Genomic DNA, 23,699 nt, shown 5'->3' on the forward strand with positions numbered 1-23,699 from the left:
GATAGGCTGAGTCCTGAGACCACTTGCTACAGGCTGAGACCTGCAGGTGGAACAACAGAATACAAAGAAGTCACGAAGGGCTAAAAATAACTGCAGACATGTGCAGCTATGAACAACAAGGTGCACAAAACACTTAACTGCTCGCTCTGAGGTGTCGGGGTCAAGAAGAGAGCACTTGGGTCAAAAGCAGGACACTGGAGGCAAAAGCAACGCTCTGAGCATGATCCCTGCACACAGCATCACAAGGGGGTTGGGTGGACCACCCAGGCCTCCCTCCTTTCCAGCCAGCAAGAGCATGAGAAAAAACCCTTTAAACTATCATACAGTTGAGCAGTTACAAACACCATTACAGGTATCAGATGGTCACTGATGATGACAATAGGGTTCTGTCTGGTTACAGTTGTAGTTTGAAAGCAACCATAGATGATAAAGTAAAGTGATGAGCTTGGCTGTGTTGCAATAAAACTTTATTTACAAACACAAGTGGTCGACTATTTTTGATGCACTGATTGTGCTTTGCTAACTCCTTGTTTAGACTGACTGTGAGAGAAGGCTGGAGAAAAACTGATCACTGTTGAACAATCAGGGAAGCCTTAGTTATAATCGCCTTTTATTCAGGGCTGACCCTCCTCCCAGGTCCTCTATGTACCACAGCTCATTGAGTTTTGAGGCCCCCAGTGTAACTTGCCCAAGGTTACACAATGTAGTAAGAAGCTGACCTAGATGTCAACCCAGGTCTACCTGACCTCAATTCTCTACCCTTTTACCACAATAAATTATCACCATAGGCAGACCTACCAACTCCCCGGCTCCCTGCCACTGTACATCTTCAAGAACATGGGACTTGAGCTATTAATAACAGAACACCCTAAAGCATAATCCAGGGTGCTCACCCAGAATGCAATGGTCCCTTGGAGAACTGGTTCTCACACTTCACTGCACAATTTATTCTCCTAGGAGTTTTGGAAAATCCTACTGCCCAGACCACACACCCTGTACCAATTAAATCAGAATCTCTGGAGGTAGGACTCAAGTCACTATTACTTTTTTATATGTTGTCAGGTGGTTCCAAAGTCCAGCTAAGTTTGAGAACCACTGCTCTGAAGCATGATGTTGCCATCTATGTGTGTCATATGTAAATGGTATCCCTTGGACTTGTGTAAGGTGATTGATGTTCCTGGCAAAACCTCGCTGATTAATTAAACACATGTTTTAGTTTAATAATTTATTAAATGTTTATAAAGCACCTTTCTTGGTGCCAGTCATGAAGAAACAGTAAAATGGGACAAACTGGTGATGGAAGAATCAGAAATTAGTCCTTGAATACCATTGTATTTCTTGAGTTCTCTTTCTTTCCTGTCTCTGCTAGTATTTAACAAAGCATTTTGAAAATTCTAGGCTACCTTCTTTTGCTAATGGAAAACAGTTCTACCACATTCCACTTAGAGTAATAATACAACATTTATTATGACATTTATTGATCACCTATCATCCTGCAAGAGAGTATATGTGCCATCCGGTCACAACTCTGAGAATCGTGTTTGCTCTGTGAATCCCTGGTTCACACACAGTTAAATGGCTTCAGAGAGTTGCCCAAGGTTACTTGGGGAGTAAAGGTCAGGTTTATTGATTCCACAATCTGCTTGATTCCACAATCCCGGTGCTTAACCACGAAACAGTACTGCCTGGGTCACCTCCATGAATGTTGGCCATCTATTGGAATCATGAATGAATGAATGAGTTAAAGAAAAACCTTTCTTTTGCATCAGACCATTAATTAAGGAGGAAAAACATTCCCCTGGGAATGATGTCAGGATGACAATGACTAATAATGGAAAAAAAAAAAAAGAATGTAAGAATGTCTTTGACTGTCAACTCTTTGCCCACCTGGAAGGTTTCATTCCAGAATTTTTCACTATTCAAATCCTTCAGTTTGCATTTTGGATTAAGTAGCAAGGCTGTCTCATTAAAGGCAGAGCCTTGAAGAATATACAGAATCAGCATGGATGGACAGGAGAGTATCTTCCAGGCTCAACCACTACCATTTCAGCAAGGAATTCCTTTTGTTTTTTTCTGTCCTCACTTTTTCCAGCCATCTAAGACAGAATAAAAAGTTTTCTCCTTTTAGAATCCAGAGGACTTCACTCCTACCCAGAGCATATGGTCCTCATCATGGCTATTTTGAATTGCTATTATTATTTTTGACTTCTCTGCTTTCCCCATTCCACTGTAATCTCACTATGAGCAGATGTAACGTTACATGAAGCTATATTTTCACTAGTCCATCTTCAGCCTTCCATGGGACCAGGCACAAACTAGGTAGTTAATTAAATTTTGCTCTATTCTGGAGGCCACGCTTTGAACATGTAATAACAATCACTTCCAATGTGTGAGTGCCAACTATGTGCCAAGCATTGTGATACACACCTGCATCCTCACAAGTTTGGAATATTTTGTATCATTATTCCTCTGAGAGTGTTTGCTGTGTTGGTGCCCGATTGTCCTTTTCTGGAATAGCTCACTATGCATGGTCATGGTGGAGGTAGCATCCTGCTCCCTTAAGGGAGGCTGAAGAGGTCTTTTTTATCCTGGCAGAGTTAGCAGCAGCATGTGAATCATGCAGCAGTCACAAACAAGGACTTTGAATCCTGAGCCAGTGACCTCAGGACAGGGGGCCAGCAGCACTGATGACCTCTAACCAGACCACTGCTACCACTCAGCCTTTCTGTGGCTCCCTCTGCTTGGCTGTCTGAGAACTTTCTGAACCTTAACCAGTTTTCCAAATGTGTCTTCTGGTCTTTCATTGACTCCATAGGTGACCCTGGTACTTCTAATAAATTGCACTTTGGATTAAGATTGCTGAGTCTTTTTATGTTGATTGCAACCATGAGCCCTGATAGATGTACCCATTTTGAAGATGAGAAGGTAGGTTGTTTATCCACAGTCACATAGCTAATAAGGAAAAAACAGCCTTTCAAACTACTTCGATCTGATTCTAAAAACCCATTGGCTCTCTCTCTATCTGCTACTCTGTTTTGCACGTAGAGGGTGCCCAATATATGTTTACTGTTATAAAGTCGCTGACGATATTCGGAGCTAGTGGTTTTCTTTCTTACAACTAGAGCCACTTAACTCTTTATTGCTCTTGTATTTTCATGCCTTAACCCAGTGTCTGATGCTCAGAGAGTATTTACATACAAGATGGTGGGTTTTTTTTTTCTCATTTATTTCTAACCTTTGTTAAGGGCTTACTCTGTGATGGGCATTGCACTAGGTGGTTTATTCTGTTACCTGATTTAGACGTCCCAATAACTCGATGAAATACAATTTATTTTCATTACTCTCACCTTACAAATGAATAAATAGGGGCTAAGAAAGATTCGTATCCCTTCCAAAGGTCATGCACTGATATATGTTGGATCCAAAATTCACTGAGGACCAACTCCCAAAAGGATGCTCTAACCTTTACGTTTCCTTGAATTACTAACTTTAATCCAACATACATTCTGAAAAGAGTCGGTTTATAATATTTCCAGATTAAAAGCAAAAGTCGAGGTCATTGCTGTTGCAAATATTTAGCTCATGCTCACTTGTAACTCATCCGCTCAACAAGATCTAGCCTCATAACTCTAACTTCATTTCAAAGGTCAGAAAAAATTTCTTTCGGGACAAATAAAGCCCTGAGTAAATGGTTCGCTCCCCTCTCGAGTGAATCAATGAAGGTAAAGAAGAACTCTGCAATCATATTGTACATATCATTCTATCTATAGATTAGTTTCTTGATGATGTTTTTAATTATTTAAGCATATTGAGAAAAAGTACAGAATGATAAGATTTTTTTTTTTCCTTTCTCTTGCTGGTTTCTGCCTCTTATGGGCTGTCCATTAAAGTCACTTGGGGTTGGTTACCTAGGAAATGGTTGGCAGACTGGGGCTTTTAGATTGATCACCAGATTTATAGCAGGAAGGTGAGTCATGTGACATGAATTTAGTCGCTTCTAAGTGGAAGAGCAGAAATTGCTGAGCATTAAAAAAAGAATCACCGGAACATTCCCCCACTGCTTCTTAATTTTAAAGATGAAACAAATGATCTTCTTTCAGGAAGTCACAGAGAGCTAAATTTATCTCCAGAGGAAGGGAGTCTAATGATTCCATGACCATCTCAGACTTCATGGTTATAAGGAGACACCGTATTCAGGAGGTGTGTGTGTGTGTGTGTGTGTCCCCACTGATAAAAGCAAACTCAGCTATCTCCTAAGTTAATGAAAAATGATGTGTTTCCTACTTTCTTCACAAGAATAAGGACTGATAATACCTGCAGCTTCTTAGTGCCTCTGAATAGCCCTGCAGTGTGTTGTTTTAGAGAATGTCTGGATAGAACGGAGTGAGTTTATTCAGTAAAACCAGCTCTGTAGCTAAAACAGTTATCTGCATGATAAACAGAGGAACTGACAGTTATCAGAATAAAAAAACTGGTGAAATTTGGCATTTCTTAATATAAAATGTCAAGCACTTAAAAAATAATATATGGATTCAAAAAATGAACATTTGCTGACTTGCAACTGTGAGCTAGGTACTTTCACTCTATATTTCATTTAATTCTACAAAAAGAAAAGAGGTAGATAGTATAAAAATTTTAGAATTCTGTTCCACGTATACTTGTTGAGCACTTAATACGTGTCTGCACCAAGGTTCAGCGAAGATGAGTGACTAGTCCAGGACCAGAACCCACTTCTGTTCTGCTCCCAAGGCCATGCTTTACCTGCTTCGTTGTATTATTTTTCTCCAGGGTATTTTTATATCAGAAAAGAAGAGTGAACATTAAACAACTAACCTGGACATTCTATTGTAAGAAGCTATCTAAGCTGCAAAACTCAGATGTGCATGCGTGCTCACACACAACTTCCCTTTTTCCCTGACTTTCTCTGGCAGGCCAAAATCACCCTGAAAATTGCCTCTATCTTGCATTTGCCTGCAGTGATATAAGAACAGTTTACTAATAAAAAGCAGCAAACTTCTATGAACTATTTATGTGTGCTAGGCAACCTACCTGATGCATAATCTTCTTTAGTCCTATAACAGAGCCGGACCCAGTGGGGCCTTCCCGGGACAGACCCCTCCCCAATATCCTCTGCTATAGCTCCTTTCTGAAGTACCCAGATACTAGTACCTCATGTATATTTCCTGGGTTTTTCAGATGCTAAAATCCACCACCAAAGGGAAAAAATCAACTACTTGATGATTGAGAGCAGGTGGCCCTAGACCTTCTGGCGCCTGGGGGTTGATGGTGTTGACTGCCCTGTTACTTCACATCAACCAATCAGAGAATTGTGCACAAGCTGATCGTGTACCCTGTGACCCCCTCCTCCCTTACCGGCCTTTAAATATGCTCTGCTGAAACCCTTCGAAGAGTTCAGGGTTTGCCTGGGCGTGAGCCACCCCACCCTCCTTGCTCTGCCTTGCAATAACCCTTTCTCTGCTCCAAACTCCGACCTTTCAGTTTGGCCTCATGGTGCGCTGCGCACATGAACGTACCCTCGGTAACAGTCCCAACCCAACCCTGTGAAGGAGGAACTATAGGTACCCTATGTTACAGATAACAGAATTAAGCATTAGAACAGTGACTTGCCCAAGGTCACACAGCTGTAAGTGGCTGATTAATTTTGTTCATTTTTTTCCAAACCCAGATCTGTCTCCAGAGCCCATTTTCATAATTGCTTCAATATTTTCTTCTCCTTTGAGCTAGAACTGATTTTCCTAGCCAGCAAGCACTGGTGCTGAACGTCAAAGGTTAAAAAGAAAATGGGAGAAAAACTGAAATCCTCTTTACTCACATTATTTCTTCTGCAAATGAGAAATTAACATTATTCAATTTGATCAGCAGAACATCTTGATTCAGAGTATAAAACGTAAGTGTTTCACTGCAGTGCACTTTGGAAAGCTCTGGGCTGAACGGACCCACATTGAGTGTAGAATTCTCAAGCATGCTCATTGCCCCAGGGGACAGGTTTCCTTCTGTTCTCTCCCATGGCATCAGGGCAGGTACCGCTCATGACTGGGGGGTTGGGGTGGGGGGATAACGCATGCGCGGCGCCTGGAAGAACGCTTGTCATGAAGTGCACATCAACACGTGGTAACACTCCAAGTAAAGTAACGACCAGCTGTGTCTAATACAACATTTATATCATAATGATATGCAAATACTGTCATGATTTTGAGACTTAGGATAACCTCGTCTCCCTCATCCTCTTAAAAAAAAAAACAAAAACCACTGGCTCTGACATTCCACCATCAAAGCTTTATTCCTTTCCCTTTAGGCTTTGATGCTGCCTAAAATGCAACTACTGCTGGGGAGTTGTCAGTCATGTGTACTCCGAGAACCTGGAGGATTTCAGACTAGGCTTTAATGGAAGGGAAGGGAGGGGAGATCGCAGGAGCAGAATGTTAGCGCTGGGAGCATCGTCATACCTGCTTACCACCTGCCAGATGGGGAAACTGGGCCATAGAGAGAGTTAGCAAGTTGATCTTTCTTCTTCAGCATTTGCCCCACTTCCCACCATGGGTGAACGTGCATACGCTGTGCTTACCTGTTACATGCACTGGGGAGTGTTCCAGTCACTAATGCTGCATAATGAACCACCCCACACTGACGGGTGTAAAGTGATGACCATGTTGTTTAGCTCACAGATTATATGGATTAGGAATTCAGGCAAGGAGCCAAGGCCAGGGCTTGTCTCTATTTCACAATATCTGGGGCTTCACTTGGGGAGAACCAAATGGCTAGTGGTGACTTAGATACCTGGGAGCTGGGATCAGCCGGAGGGCTGGTCTGGTACCTGGGCCGGGGTGATGCATCCAGAGCATCTGTTTGTGGCATGGCCTTCTCACAGCACGGTGCCTGATCTCCAGGTGGGAGTGTGCCCAGACCGAGCAGTTCATGAACACCAGATGGGAGCTGCTTGGCCTCTTCTGACCCAGTCCTGAAAGTCACAGAGACACATTCTACCGGTTACAAGCAAGTCATGAGATGAGCTCAGGTTCCAAAGGAAGAATTCCACCCCACATGTTGGTGGAGGAGAGTCTAGGTCATGTTGTAGAAGAGCTTGTGGGATGGGAGAAATTGTTGCAACCATCTTTGGCAAGTACAATCCGCCCTGAGGAGGAAAGCAGCCATTTGGAGCTTTCCCCTAAACCCTTAAAATGTCTTTCTTTCTATTCCCGAGGCCCCTAGCTCCCTCTCTAGGCATCTTCAGGTCTGGCCCCCATTGGGGTAAGTGAGCCCATGAATGCTGGAAGCCTCCCATTCAAGCCTGGTTCCTAAGGGGGGCAGGTCCATTGAGCAGATTTCCAGAGAGGGTCCTCAGTGGCTTTGTAGGGCACCAGGGACCCCGCTGATCTAGTACAAGTGACACGCTGACATGCGGGAATTGGTGGGAGTGGAAGGGAGGCTGAGAAGCGGATGCCAAAAATAAAGTGAAGATCTGACATTGCTGGGGACTGGAATGAAATAAAATTGTGTATGTGTGCGGGTGCGCGTGCGTTGCTGAGCCTGGGGGTAGGAGAGGAGAAACCCTCAAGGAGATGAAAAGGCACTGGAGTCAGGCTAGCAATGCTGGAGAATCCTAGAGTGAACTCTCTCAGGGCAGCACTCCCTCAAGAAAGGACGGACACCAACAGGGGCAGAGGACCAACTAGGTCTCAGGCACTCCGTTAGAGACTTTATATAGATCTTCTTACTTTAACTGTTGAGGTTGCCCCAGCTAGTGAGCAAGTAGAAAGGCGAGGGTTTGAACAGAGATCTAGTTGACTCCAACATACAGGTGAGGAATCTAAGGTTCAGAGAGTGTCAGCAGGATGTTCAAGTTCAAGGCCAAGATTTATGTCCAGATCTGTGCTCTGTATCTGTATTCCTCTGCATCACACGTTTCACCAAGGCCAACTCCATTTCCGATAATAGTGACCATGGTTGGCTGAACAGTAAAATAAGTATGGGGACCAGTTCTCCTGACTTGAGGCAGCAATTTAGGAACAAAACTCTTCCAAAGAAGTTGCTGAGCAAACCTGACACCTCCTAGGAATATCAAAAATGTAGTATAGTCAAAAGGATTGGTACCCACCTACTATGATTTGTCTAACATTTATACCTCCTCTTAGTTACATTCTTGCTGGAAATAAATAGTGTTGTTCTGAAGTACTGAAAGAAATGTTTTTACAGTGGAAATACCCATTTATTTCCATAACAGAAAATTGACTATGTTATTGATCAAGATGTCCCATCTGCCAAGTCTTCCTAATTACAAATTTGAAAGGTGCACCCAGTAGCATAGTAACTGTCAAAGAATTATTGATGGGAAGCTATTGTTACGTGTCTTGATATGGGTTCCTCTAAAGACAGACCGACACAGAATGAGACACCAAATTAAGTATGTTTCATTTACTAAGTAAAACGTCTTTTGTCTGATTCTGTCTCCGAAGAGTCGATTCACAAAATAATCCTGTGAATTGTTTACTCCTCAAGAGACACTGGACCTCGCTAAACACCAGCCCCGAACCATGTTTACAAAATTGATACCTCACATCCCAGGTTAATACTCTTTTAATTTAAAACCTTGATTGGTGTATGGAGCTCCTTATTTTTGTTATGTGGTCAGAGGTTCTTATAATCCCCAGTCCACTTTGCTTTATGAACAATAATTTTCTCATTTTCACGTCAACATCTCCAATAAATACATTCCAGTATTACCCAAACAGACTGTTACACTATTTTTTTCAGCATTTTGCATATTTTATATGCAATAAAGGATCTCAGAGATGATTCCTTATCTTGATTTCCCCTCTAATTTGGCAGGGATGAAAGCCTTTGCTTATCCCGGGCCAAGACTGTGTCAAACGGGATGAACTTCTGATGAACACACACTACTGAGACTAATAAACTCTAATTACACCACAGGCCTCTTCTGAAATGGGCACTTCCAATTCCATACACCACAAATACTGGCCCAGAATCAAGGATGAATTCTGAACTGATTGCATTTCAGGTAACGAAGAAGTTGCATTGAAGATGAGAGAGAAAGGAGACTTCTTCCATATAGGGATAAGCCTAATATAAATGGTAGGGGTGAGGGTGGGGCACCCAGTTACCTGTGAGCACCTCACTTGCTAAGGACTGACATTTGTTACATCAAAATACCATCTTCTCCACTCCAGGCTCATCATTCTTGTGCCCATGGTGTCTGAAATCTTGTGTCTTTCGTTAACTCTGGGAAATGTCTTCTTGTTCATTTTTAAATGTTTTCCCCTGTATTTCCTCTGCTCACTCTTCTAGACTTCCTGTTTGAAGATGTCTGGTCTCTTCAAGTTATCTTCCATATCTTAATCTACTTTCTTTTCTATCTTTTTCTTCTTTTGCACAGCATTCTGGGAGAATCCCTAGGCTTCACTCCCTGTGGATGTCCATCCTGCTCTTCAGACTATCAGATCTGTTTTGAGCTTTAGAATGTTATCCATGGTGGCTATTGGGTCTTACCGCTTAAGAGCCTTTTCTTATTTCATGGATATCTTCCCTCGTCCCTGTGAAAATACTCTTTCTTTCTTTTAAAATCTTTTTTTTCCCCCTCTTGTATTTCCTCAGGCATTAGTTCTTCTATGTGTTGAGCTTGGTGTTTCCATCTTATGTTGGTTCCTAGGGCTGCCATAATAAATGGCTGTAAACTGGGTGCTTAAGACAACAGAGATGTGTTTGCTCACAGTTCTGGAGGTCAGGTAGCTGAAATCAAGGTGTTGGCAGGGCCATTCTCCCTCTAAAGGCTCTAGAGAAGAATCAATCCTCTCTTTTCCTCTTCTTTCCTTCCGTCCTTCTCTCTCTCTTCCCCTTTCTGTTTCTTTCTTTCTATTGTGGTAAAAAATAACCACACACTAACATGAAACTTACCCTCAACACAGTTATAGGTATAGAGTGCAGTACCATTAATGATATGCACATGACTGTCCAGCGGACCTACAGAGCTTTGTCATCTTGCATAACTGACACTCTATGCACATCGAAGCAGCTCTCCTTCCCCCTGCTCCTGGCAACCACCTTTCGGCTTTCTGCTTCTCTGAGTGACTACTTTCGATAACTCCTATGAGTGGAATTATGCAGTATTTGTCCTTGTGAGCCTGGCTTATTTTACTTATCACAACGTCCTCAAGTTTCATCCGTGTTGTAGCACATGACAGGATCTCCTTCCACTCTAAGGCTGGTGGTATATACATCTTTCAAGGTGTTGCTCTTTCTCAGAGGTTCAGTGATTTTAGGTCAGATGCCTCTTTATTTTTGAGATTCCCTAGCTTCCTGTCTGTGGCTTCTCTTTTTATTACCATGCATCTCTGATAGTTGTGGGGAAACAATAGGACATGACCCAAGAATCACCTCTCGGCAATTTTTTTCTTTAATAGATGGGGTCTCCCCATTCTTTCTTGGTGTTACCAAACATCTTTGGCCACTATCTCAGTTCTTTAGCCAAAACACCCACACTCATAACTCCAGCCTGGATGGGAGGGTGGGACAGGCACCTCCACTACTCACCACTTGGTATAAGAGGATATAAGACATAGAAAGGGCTAAGTGCCTGGATGCTTAAAATGTGGGCTCCCCAACCAATCACCCTGATGTTTGCTTCAGAGCCCTTTCCTGCAGTGCAAGATGTGCACTGTCTCTAACCTTGGAGCATCCCCAGAACCTGGAAGAGGCCCCTGCAGGTGTTTTAGGTTGTGTTTTCCTCCATTAGTGGTCAGATCCCATTTGCCTTCAGTCTCCCATAATCCTGTGATCCACCTGTCCTTTCCTGATTCCCCTCCCTGCTATAGATGTAGTCTTTTTCAAATATATTCTACCAGTTACAGGGTTTGGGGATGAGAGCAGGATGTAGGGCCATGTAGTTAATCTTTGCTCTTGTTTCAATTTTCTAAAACGCTACCTAAATGTAAAAGCAAACTGCCTGGCAGGTAGGTGCAAAGGGTAACGGGGAATCAAAAAGAGTAATGGCTTCACGTCCGTCTCCTCCCTAGACTGTCCTCTCTGCAGGCTGGACCCAGCCCTTTAATCTGGGAAGGTGGAGAGACAGCAACTAAGAGCAAGAACATGGACTCGGACAGACCTGAGTTCAAACCCAAGTTCTGCTCACCGTAACCAAGACGCGAAAACAATCCAAGTGTCCTTGGCCAGGTTAATGGACAAAGAAGATGTGAAATACATACATACACACACTCACATACACACAATGGAATAATATTTAGCCTTAACAGGGAAGGAAATCAGAAATCCTGCCATTTGCAACCACATGGATGGACCTCGAGGGTATTATGATAGGCGAACTAAGCAAGACAGCGAAAGAGAAACACTGCATGACTTATATGTGGAATCACGCATAGTCAGACTCATAGAAGCAAAGAGCAGAATTGTGGTTTCTGGGGGCTGGGGGCTGGGAGCAGGGCTCAAAGTTTCAGTTACGCAAGATGAGTAAATTCTGGAGATCTATGTGGAGTATGGTGACTCTAGTTAACAATGTTGTATTGTATGCTTCAAATTTGCCAAGAGGATAGAGCTTAAATTAAATCTTCTCAACATACACACACGCACCAACGGTAACTGTGTAGAGGTGATAGATGTGTAAATTAGCATGTGCCAATTATTTCACAATGTATATGTATGTGAAAACATCAAGTTGCTCACCTTAAATATATACAATTTTTATGTCAGTGATACCTCAATAAATGTGTTCAAAATATCTATCAAAAAGGAGACAGTCAAGCAGGAATGCTCCCGCGGGGCTGCCTGCCTCTTTGCACTCCTTTGAGTTGCGTTCATCACAGGCTGCCTTATGTAAGGATGACGTGAATGTGTCCATTTTCCCCTGACTACAGCCTCTTGGTGAGGAGGGCATATATTTCACTGATCCTAACCCAGCTTCAGCAGATAGCAGGCACTCAATGCTTGTTGGGTAAAAATCCAATTGAATTCACATTGGCCCCAGCTATTCGGTTGGAAGGAGCCCAAGAACCATATGGACAGCAGTGAGAGTAAGCCCAGTTCAAAAATACACCAAATATTTTTGTAAGTGCCCACCAGGTGCTGGGCACTGAGCTGGGCTCGAGGCTCCCAGCAGGCTCTGGTCAGTTTAAGGAGGCAGATAGCCAGGAAAGCAGCCAGCTTGCTGGCAGCAGGATAAGCAGGTGTGGGCTCTACAGCTCAAGCAGAGACTGCAGGGCAAGTCCCCAGAGGGAGAGAGTTTGGTAGGAACTTCTGCAGGGCCCTCCCCATTCCCACCCCCACTAAATGGTCTGTTTATTCTCCTCTCTGCTGCCTCTGTGCCGCAGGTGGGGGCATGTGCTTTTTTTTTTTCTTTCTTTCTTTTTAAATTTGTCCTTGTGTGTCCAACCTCTGTTTGCAAACCTGCTGGAGGGAGAGAGCACATGCCAAATGCATCTGCACTTTGTTTGTTGCAGGTGAGTGGCTTTTAGGGTCTGACTAAGGAGGTTACCTGATTGTTCAGGATTTGAAAGACTCAAGTCAGCCCCAGGCATCCATCTGACTGAGTGGGACAATGAGAGGTGGGGCGCAAACCATTCCTGGGAGCTGCATCTGGAGCTGGAGACCTGATTTCAGGACCAGCTCTGCTCAGTACTTGAAGACCAGTGCAGAAAAGTAAAAAAGCTTCACAGGATGCATTTTGCACCCCCCTGCCCCCATTCATGATAGAAATCACTTTCTGGAGTCTGATGGGTTGTGAGGATGCCTATTCTTACAAAAATTACCTACTTTATTGGCTGGAAAAATCTGTTACTCAAAAAGGGGAAGAGAAAAGACCTCAGTCCTTGTCTTACGCGAAAGATAAGAACCCAGAAGGGTGATGGTGCATTGCATAGGAAAAGATTTTAAAGGATTTATTCAGCAAACTGAAAATGTTAGAGCAGGCAGATAGCTAGATATGAGTGGAGAAAGGGGGACACAGTTCAAAGGGCAAGGAATTGGGCAGAAAGGAGGGGCACAGGCGAAATACAGGAAACCACACATCATGTAAGCACTAGGGGTCCCTGGGCAGAGAAGGAAAAGCAGAAACCTCTGGGCTGATAAGCGGTCACCCATTTTGGGGGTGATGAGAGGCCTGGAGGCCTACAAAGAAAGATGGGAAAAGGCAGGAATCTCCAGTGTCCAAAAGTAACCTCTTGCTCATTATGCCCTCATTTCAATAAAATTAGCCTTGCAGATTAGAAGTACCCATGATGCACCGACACCATGACACTTCCTGTCAAGACTAAATAAGGACAAAAACCCCTCCTCCCTTGGGAAGGAGGAGTTGGGATGAAAATCAGGGACCCCAAACCCTCCCCTCCCCAATGAATATTTCACCCATTCATTTTAAAACCCTACATAACCAACTCACCAAAGAAACTCAGCGCAGTGAGCCTGTCCGCTGTCGCCTTGAGAGTGTACTATCTGTCCCTTAATAAATCCCCACTCTACTTTAACCTCTGCATCTCGTCTCTGAATTCCTTCTGGGACGGGACAAGAACCTGGACACCAGGTACACCTACCAGCAACCAAAGTACACCTTCAAGAATGGGAGGCAGCCTGTTCCAAGGGCGGAAAAGCGGCGGTCTGCCTTTGCCCCTTCTCTTGTACCCTCGCTTAAAGGTGGTCTTTCGAATGATTGACGGCTCTTGCCCCTGGAATGCTTAGTCATGTTTGTCCCCTTTGCGCATGTCCTTACCCATAATGCACATAGAAAAACCCAAGGGGGGGGGCGCTAAACCGCAGTGCTAATTATATGACAATGATCACTGGGTCACTTCCGGTTAGGTTCTCCTCACTATGGCGCAGTTGTGGCTGGCGGGGTCTCACGGGTTTCTTGCTGGCACTCATTTAGAGGAAGCAAAGCCTCTCTGTGCTGAAGGCGGTTATACCGCCGTCTTCTGGACCGTCTTCCTTCTCCTCCATCTATCAGCCTGGTGCCCCGACTTATCCAACTACCTGACAGAAGCGGCCCAAGAACCATATGGACAGCAGCGAGGGTAAGTCCAGTTCAAAAATACACCAAATATTTTTGTAAGTGCCCACCAGGTGCTGGGCACTGAGCTGGGCTCGAGGCTCCCAGCAGGCTCTGGTCAGTTTAAGGAGGCAGATAGCCAGGAAAGCAGCCAGCTTGCTGGCAGAAAGATAAGCAGGCGTGGGCCCCACAGCTCAAGCAGAGACTGCAGGGCAAGTCCCCAGAGGGAGAGAGTTTGGTAGGAACTTCTGCAGGGCTCTCCCCATTCGCACCCCGACTAAATGGCCTGTTTGTTCTGTCTGCTGCCTCTGTGCCCCGGCAGGGTAAGGGGGTGGATGTGAGCTTTTTGTTTTTCTTTTTAAATTTGTCCTTGTGTGTCCAACCTCTGTTTGCAAACCTGCTGGAGGGAGAGAGCACATGCCAAATGCATTTGCACTTTGTTTGTTGCAGGTGAGTGGCTTTTAGGGTCTGACTAAGGAGGTTACCTGATTGTTCAGGATTTGAAAGACTCAAGTCAGCCCCAGGCATCCATCTGACCTGAGTGGGACAATGAGAGGTGGGGCGCAAACCATTCCTGGGAGCTGCATCTGGAGCTGGAGACCTGATTTCAGGACTAGCTCTGCTCAGTACTTGAAGACCCATGCAGAAATATAAAAAGGGTTCAGAGGATGCATTCCGCACTCCCCCAACCCCATTCATGATGGAAATCACTTTCTGGAGTCTGATGGGGTATGAGGAGGCCTATTCTTATTACTTAAATTACCTACTTTGTTGGATAGAAGAATCTAGATGAGAAACTTGGCTTTGCTTTTTAGCCATTAAAAATACTAATTTCCAAGAATATTTCAGTGGTACCAATGTGATACTGAAATTAGGTCTGGGACTGTAACTCGAAGTTAAATGGGCCACAGTTATCTCACCCTGGGTCCCAGAACTTGGACAGGGAACACGTCTCTAAGATTTAGTTTTCTTATCTATAAAATGAAGAGTTGGTCTAAATAATCACTAAGCCCCTGCCAGCTTTGCCATTTTAAGCTATAAATAGATTCATAATGACAAGGACTCAAGGATACCTAAAACTAACTGTACATCTGGAGCATGTGAGGAGTACGTTAAAAATAAAGATGTTCTGATCCCACCCTGGAGAGTCTGATTCTCCAGGTCTAGGTGAGGGCCTAGAAATATATATTTCTAGTAGGGGATTCTGCAAAGCCTGTCCTCAGCCTGCCTGGCCCTTTAGAAGCCCCAGAAGATCTAAAAGCCTTGTGCAACCAGCCCAGATCGGGGTCTTTTTAAAAGGTCTTGTTGGATAAAAATGCTGACACCTCTCTATACCCCTCACTCTCATCCTGGATTCTGGGTCTTGAAATTAGCCTATCTCTGTCTACCAGACTGCGTTATTCAAACTCATTTTGAGGGCACCAGGGAGAAATCTTTGCATTTTGTATTTTTTGATTCCCTTATAATTAGAATACAGTTAGACCCTCCTACCAGGTTAGATTAGCCAAAGAAGCTTTAGTAAGGGGATAAAAAATCTCCAACTCTGACTTGACTCACCCTCTGATGCTGGACTAGGAACTTAGCCTGCTTCCCGGGTTTCCCACTATGGACAGTGCCCTGGCATTGTGCTGGCCTGTCACACATGTCACATGCCGCTGGCAGAATTTTTTTTAAAGCATTACAAATGCCTTGAGGATTAATAAGGTGCCTGGGAAAACGGCAGGTTCTAAAACTGTGCTGTTTGTGATACAGGAAAAAAAATATGGGGCAAGAGGATGGCTGTGTCCCAGGTCTCAGTTGAGTCTCTGGGACGTGCCCCACCAAGTGTGAGTCCTTGGCTTCGTGCAGGACAGAATTCAAGAGCGAGTCACAGTTGAGTAAAACTAGATTTATCAGGGAGATACATACTCCATAGACAGAATGCAGGCTGTCTCAGAAGGCGAAAGAAAGGCCACGAGGTATGGGGGTTGGGTGCTCAGCTTAAAGTAGAAGTAGATACACACTCCACAGACAGAGTGCGGGCCGTCTCACTCAGAAGGGAGAGCAGCCACGAGGTGCAATGTTGCTAGTTTTTATGAGCTTCATATGTTAACAAGTGGGAGGATCATTCCAACTATTTTGGGGAAGGGGCTTGGATGCCCAGGAATTGGGCCACCGCCTACTTTGTGACCTTTTGTGGTTAGCCTCAGAATGGTCCTGGCGCCTAAAGGAGTGCCATTTAACATGCTAAAATATTACAATGAGCATAAAATGAAGCTCAAGGTCTACTGGGAGTCAAATCTCCCACAATTTCGGACCTCAAGGTCTACTAGGAGTTGAATCTCTGCCACCTTGATGCTAATTGCTGTGTTATTCCTTGAATGGCCATGCCCTGCGCCCTTCCTTCCTGTCTCATTTGGATTCAGCATGGATAGGGAGCCAGTAGTGCTGTGTGTGCTGGAAAGAGCAGAAAATCTGAGATGATCTGATTTATTCCAGAGGGCTGAAATACCTAAAAACAAAATCCAGGTGAGACCAGCCCTGGCAAAAGACAGGCGTCTACTCAAAAGGCAAAGCATGGGAGAGAGATCCTGAGCTGAGGATGGGGAGGTGAAGGAGAGTTTGGAGGTTTGAGGAATGAGGGAAAGGACAGAGGGAGAGTAACTGACAGAGGAAAACAGGGTAGGAGGATCAGGCAGGACTAAGCATCCTTCTGAGTTCTGTGGATGTGAATTTAGGGCGAGTGCTGTCAGCTTGGGTGTGTGTTTTTGCAGGCCACATAGCACTTCGCGGGGAAGGCGCTGAGCAGGCTGAGGGCTGGGGTGACCCAGGACTGGGGTTTTGCCAGGCAAGCGTTCAATGGAGACAAGGCAGGCAAGAGACTTGATGGGCTATGCCTGGGAGTGACAACAGGGCACCCCCCCCCCAGGGACAGGGTAGCCCCTTTAAAATGAACATGGTGGCAAGGAAGAGTGAAATGCCTTCTCCCCAAGATGATGGAGAACAGGGCTGGGTTATCAATTTACCAAGTGATTAAATCACCCTTCCCTTCCCAGGAAGGACCTGGGTTGGAAATATTACCAAAATGGAGAATCCTTTACCCAAAGTAAAATAAACAGCAGGAGTGGGAAAGGGGCATTCCCCCCCCCCTCAAAAAACAGAACCCCTGGAGGTTGGTATAGGGAGACTTGCCGGGCCAACGGGATGATGTTACATGAGTGCCCTTTTCACTCAGGACCATGTTTACTTATAAATCGTGTATGTGTGTGTACTTGGTACTAATCAGCTAAACGAGTTGTGAAACACACGCAAGTATCAGACATTAAGAAAGGAGATTAAAAATAAATACAAATAGAAGTTCTAATGTTTCATTCTTGCTCCCCGAGAGATCATTTCTTTGATTCCCTGCGTAACTCCATTTCATTTGGAAGATAATCTAGCCTGTGCTTCTGCGAGAATCACCTGTGGATCTTAAAATGCATGTTTTGATTCAGTAGGTCTTGAGTGGGGGCCCAAGAGTCTAACAAGCTCCCCAGGGATACCGGTGCTGTTGGTCCAGGACCACCCTTAGGGCAGGAGGACTCCAGCTCATCACTAGTGACAGGTGAAACAATGATGCCTTTTTAGGGGGCAGAGAATAGTAGAGAAAAAGAAGGAAGGAAAGGAGCCTAATATGGTTTGGCACCAGTTCCATAACTGCATTGAGCTATCTGTTTAATAAAAAATATCTTAATTTCATCTGACAATAATAATTACTGTACCCATTTTACAAATGTAAATCCTGAACCTCAATGCGATTAAGACATTGACCTGAATTCGTATGGCAAATAAGGGCAGAATAACAAATATGAACCCAGGTCTGTTTTCACACTCAAAATATTTATTGTAGAGAAATTAGAAGGGCTTACAGGCAAAAATTAAAATCCTTTGTATTGCCACCACCCAAAAATAACTGCCACCAATATCTTGCTTTTATTTTATTTTGATTTTACAAAGAGTCAGAATTTTTTCATGTGTGATCTACAGATCTGAGTTTGAATCTTGGCTGCCTCCCCACAAGTCACCAACCTTTCTGTGCCTCAGTTTCCCCATCTGTAAAATGAGGGATAACAATAGACCAAAATAGAGTTTTTGTAGGGATAAAAATGAGTTATATGTGAAGTGCCTGGACCACTCCCTGGCAGATAGAAAGTACTCAGGAAACTATCAATTATTATTTTAATTGCCACTAATAACAAAAAGGAGGAAGACACATCTACGACAAGAGCCATGCAGATTAGAGATAGCAAGATTCCAGTAATTCTCAGACTAGCTGTAGCAGGTTGGGGGAGGAGCTTGCTATATACGCAACTCACCAGCACCCACCTCCTGGGCTCTGATTGGCCGATTTTGTTGAGGATGAGAATGTGTCAGGAATCTGCATTTTATTTTATTATTTTGTTTCAGCTCTATTTCATTTTAATTTTAAATTTCCCCCCACTTTTTTATTGAATGAAAGATTCTTTAAATTCTTTAGTGCTTTACAATTTTCAGAAGTTTCACACACATGATTTCATATAATCCCATAATAAGCCCTTTATTTCCCCTACCAGTATGTTGCTCCTCCCCGCCTCCCTCTCCCCACTGATAATCACTAGATTGTTCTCTATATCTGTGAGTCTCCTTTTTTGCTTTGTTTACGAGTTTGCTGTGTTTTTTAGATTCCACATGAAAGTGATACCATACAGTATTTGTCTCTCTCTTTCTGACTTATTTCACTTAGCGTAATGCCCTCCAAGTCCATCCATGTTGCTACAGATGGCAAAATTTTGTTCTTTTTTATGGCTGAGTAGTATTCCATTGTGTATATACCACATCTTCTTTTTCCCGTCATCTGTTGATGGACATCTAGGTTGTTTCCATGTCTTGGCTATTGTAAACAGTGCTGCTGTGAATACTGGGGTATATGTGTCTTTTTGAATTAGTGTTTTTGTTGTGTTCAGCTCTATCCCCAGGATTAGAACTGCTGGGTCATATGGTAGTTCTATTTTTAGTTTTTTGAGGAAACGTGATGCTGTTTTCCACAGCGGCTGCACCAGTTTGCACCTTTTTACATTCCCACCAACGGTGTCTGAGGGAGGAATGTGCACTTTAAGCTCCTAGGTGGTTGTGTGGCTAGTGGCCTGGGGACCCCATTTGGAGAAACCCTGCTGGCTCATGTCTCAGTGCTCCTGGCTAAGGGGGTCCTGTCTAAATGGCTTTTCCATTGTTTTGGCCTTCTCCCTACAAGCCTGCACTGCTGATAAGAAGTCTGGACGCCAGTGTGTAAATACCACATTATCATCATTTTGCTATTTATCTTAGGCAGGTGTTTTGAATTCACCTGGCCTGAGCCGCTTGCATTTTAGTGCAGCCAAGCTCTGACTCAGCTCAGCCTGGCTCCCAGGGAATGTTCCTGCACAGCTGCTCTTCAGCCTGTCCTAACCCAGGATGAGCGGGGCCGTGTCTGCTCCAGCTGCTTCTAAAGAACTCGCCCTGTCGGCCAGCCAGGAAGGCCAGTGTGCCTAGCTCACAGAGGGCAGCCTGGTGCCCGTTTGGGTTGGGATCCCCCGGGTCTCACCCAGGGCTGGGGACACAGTAGGAACTCAATTAATGCTTGCTGAATAAATGAACTGAATTGCATTAAATAACCTATACTTTCCTTTTACAAAACCACCGCATGCCTTGAACTGATTGTACACATTTTGTGTTAGAATACAGGTTAGGAAGCCACTGCCCTGAAGATAATTTCCAGTTTAGATTAACATGGCATCTTTGGCTTGGCAAGGGGAAATACTTAGCTGAGAGAGTACTGGAGAGGGTGAGGTCACCAGGCCTGGCACACCACGGGGGCTCAGTTGGTTCCTGTCCCCTTTTCTCTGCCACCCTAAGATTCAGTAGACTAGGAATTCAAATGGTGACAGGCTCCCTGAGACAGAGGTTTAGTTACCAATGAGGAAACCAAGGCCCAGAGAGGTTAAGTCACATGCCCAAAGTCACACAGCAAGTTAATGACTTAGTGGGGATTTGAATCAGAGTGGATGCTGCTTTCTTACTCCGGAGTTCTTTCTCTTTGTATTTCATCAGTGTTTCCCAAAGTTGACCTAACTGTTTGCATCAAAATCACACCTACTTACAAAATGCAGAGTCAAAGTTTCCACCATATGTAATCAGACCTTCCTGGGGGTGGCCAGGGGCTGAGAATCTGTATTTTCAATAAATTGAACAGGTGAATCATGTACACTAAGGTTCAAGTGTGAGGGCAAGCCAGTGCCCTCTCTAATTAAGGAGATCCCTAAATTCATCTCGGAGAGGAGCAGATAATGAACTCCGCTTAATTGTTATTAAAAATAAAAAAATTTTAAAGCAGTTGCAGCAAATGTCTCATTGAAACCCACCCTGATTTCCTGGTAGCACTGAATAGATGCACTCTTGTCTAAAGCCTCCCCTTGGTCCAAATGTCACCGTCTGGATGTCAGTGGCTCTCTCTCCCTCTCACCAAAGAGCAAGGGGGTGACTTTAAAAAGGCAGCCAGAAACAATAAGAATTGGGTCCGGCAAGGCCCCAGAGAGCTCCACCAAATTGCTTAAATTCAGACCCTGGAGTTGTGCGCTGTCAGGATGGGTTCTGCTAGGGAGCCAGGGGCATGGATTAAACCATGCATTTTTAAGAGGGTAAACTGGAAGCTGGAGTCCCCGGAGAGTTAACCTTGGGAGGGAAGTTGTGTACCAGAGATGCTGCAGACAGGAGTGTGCTCAGGAAAACAAAGGCAAGGATGCGGCACTCCCCCAGCTCCTCCACAATATGCCTTCACCTGCAGTTTAGCTAACGGCGAATCTCTGGGGCTTCTGTTGCTATCAAATTTATGCCTTATGAAATGTCAAAAGGGAAGCTCTGCTTCTCCAATACAGCAAGAAATTTCTTTCTTTTTTCTATTTTTTTTTTCATGTAATGCCCTCCTGGAGGATTTTTGCAACCCTGGATAAATATTTCTCTGTCAACTCAAATGGAAAAGAGCTTATAACTTCTCAAGAAGGGCACTGTTGCCTCTTTTTTTGAGGCTGTTCTGCAAAACAGAGAAGTTGGGCATTTGGAGGTAGCTCAAGGCTTTGAACTCAAAAAAAAAAAAAAAAAAAGATCCCTGAGTCTAATTCATCCTTTCTGACCACACCTCCTCCAGGAAGACTACTAGGATTCCTGCAGCCCCATAGTTGCTTCCATAGGGAAACTAACAAGTCCTGAGCACCATCTTTCGGCTAGGCACCTTATAGACAAGTTCTCATTCATTCCTCCACGCAACTCCGCGAAGTGGGGGCTGTTAAACTCATTTTATAAATGAGGAAATTGAAGGTCAGAGTTTAGGTGTGGAGGAGTTAAACAGAACTGGAGTGAAATCTCACCTCCTCCACTGTTTTGCTGGGTGATATTGGGCTGCTGAACTCTTCTGAGCTTTATGTCCTTATCTGTAAAATAAGGATGACAGTGTACCGTCCAGATTCACGACTGCATCAGTGATTGCAATGATAAATACGGAGGGCTCGGTGCAGCACCTGGTACACAGTAGGCACTTAATAAAATTGTGGCTCTTGCTGTCACTATTGTTACTCTGGAAATTTACTAAGGTAGAGAGAGGCAGAGCAGGAATTGGAACCCAGATGTTGGTGGCTCCAAAGCCATAGACTTTCCTGGGTTTACCTTGATGCCTGCATCTGTGAAGATTTCTATCATTAGGTTTTCCCATTTATGAGTTTTTCTGTCCAGTCTCTCTGAGGATGTAGCCACCCAACAGACTTCCTTTACTGTTGCCGCATTGCTGGGCACTGGTGTGCAGGAGACATTCAGGGGGAGGTGGCTGAACCGCCGCTCTCCAAGACTAGTGTCAACTTTCCAGTCCATTCTCTCCAAGCACTGGCATCAACGTAGTAAATCTAAAAAAAATAAATAAATGAAACTATGTTGGAAGATCTGTAAATTATCTTGAGTAGATTTTTTTTTTAAATCACAACCTGATCAGGAGGGGAAAAAAACATTGAAACAAACCAGATTAAATAAGGTTGAATTAATCAATAACCTCATTGTGGCAGAAGCCCCCCACCCTGACTTGCTTTGGTCTATATGAGAAAGACCCCTCCCCCCAAGTCCCAGAAGAAATCCAGAGCAAAATTGCAGTATATGGGATTTTTACTAGGTTCGGTGAACTCATCTTGGCTTGCCTTTCCCATTCTCTTCTTTGGGAAAACCCACCCTTTTACAAGAATCTGAAATACCCCCTCCTACGTAGGGATATGAGGCTTTGTTTTATAGCCCCTTTGGCTTATAGGCAGGCAGTGTTGTATAGCATCAAAAACAAGGGTTCTAAAGACATTGGAACAGAATTTCTATGAAAGTGGGAATATCTGTTACTTACTGCTGTATTTCCAAGACCAGAAACAGTATTGAATGAATGAATGGGCGGATAAACGGGCCAAGACTGCTTGGGTTTGAATTCTTGTACCATCTCTTGTTAGCTGGAAGCTCATGTGACCTTCCTAATTTCCTGTATCAGTTTTCTATAATTTGAACAAATTACCACAAACTTAGTGTCTTAAAATCACACGGATGTGTTAATTTACAATTTCCATGGGCTGGGAATCCAGGTACAAGTCTGTTTAGTTCTCTGTTTACGGTCTCACTGGGCCGAAATCAAGGTGTTGGCCAGGACCGCAATTCTCCGCTGAGATTTGAGGTCCTTACATATTGTTGGCAGAATTCATTTCATTGTGGTTTGAGGTCTGAGGCCCCTGTTTTTTCCCTGAGTGATGGCCGTGCAACACTCTCAGCTCCCAGAGGCTACTGGTAGTTTCTCAGCCTGTAACTGCCGTGGGCAGCTCACAGCAAAACTCTTTGCCTTCTTCTCAGCCAGCAGGAACCTGTCTCTCTGACCTCTTTAGTTTGTGACTGCTGAACCCCCTATTAAGAGAACACCTGATCAGGCCAGGCTCACCCAGGTCAAACTCAGACCGACCTGTTAGGAATCTTAATTATGTTCACAAGAATCTATTTTGAAGCGTAATGTAACAGAACCACCGGAGTGACATCCGATCATATCCATACTCCAGGGGAGAGGATCATACAAGAGCATAGGTCATTGAGGGTCATTTGAGAATTCTGCCCACCACTAATTCTTAGCTGTGGGAGGATAATATTACCAACTCCCTTATAATATTGTTACGAGGGTGTTATGGCATGATATAGCTTAAATACCTGTCATGGAGACGTGCTCAATAAATGCTAGCTGTTGTTTTTATTGTGCTGGGAGTGTGATATGAGTCTCCAGGGTATGTACCCAGAACATCTCCCACACTTTATAATTTGGGACAAGTTGGATTCAGAAATTCAAGACCAGCTTCATTCATGTAGGTCCTTTGGCAGTAGAACTGTTTCTCGAACTGTTTCTCAAACTGACTCTAATTTGCCAGACAGAGGAGTATAAACCCATACTCTTGAATGGTCTGGTCTGGTCTCTGATCACTCCTTCACAATTTCTTAGAAGTCTTATGTGAAACCTTAAACTTAAAAAGAAAAAAAAAATCATGCGGATTCAGCAATCAACTCCAAAGTATATATTTGTTTTAATGTTATGGGAAAAAATTGTGAACAAGTGTCCCCCAAGAAGATGCATCAAATTTAAGAAAAT

Source organism: Camelus ferus, chromosome 12 (assembly GCF_009834535.1).
Source record: "Camelus ferus isolate YT-003-E chromosome 12, BCGSAC_Cfer_1.0, whole genome shotgun sequence".
NCBI classification, from domain to species: Eukaryota; Metazoa; Chordata; class Mammalia; order Artiodactyla; family Camelidae; genus Camelus; species Camelus ferus.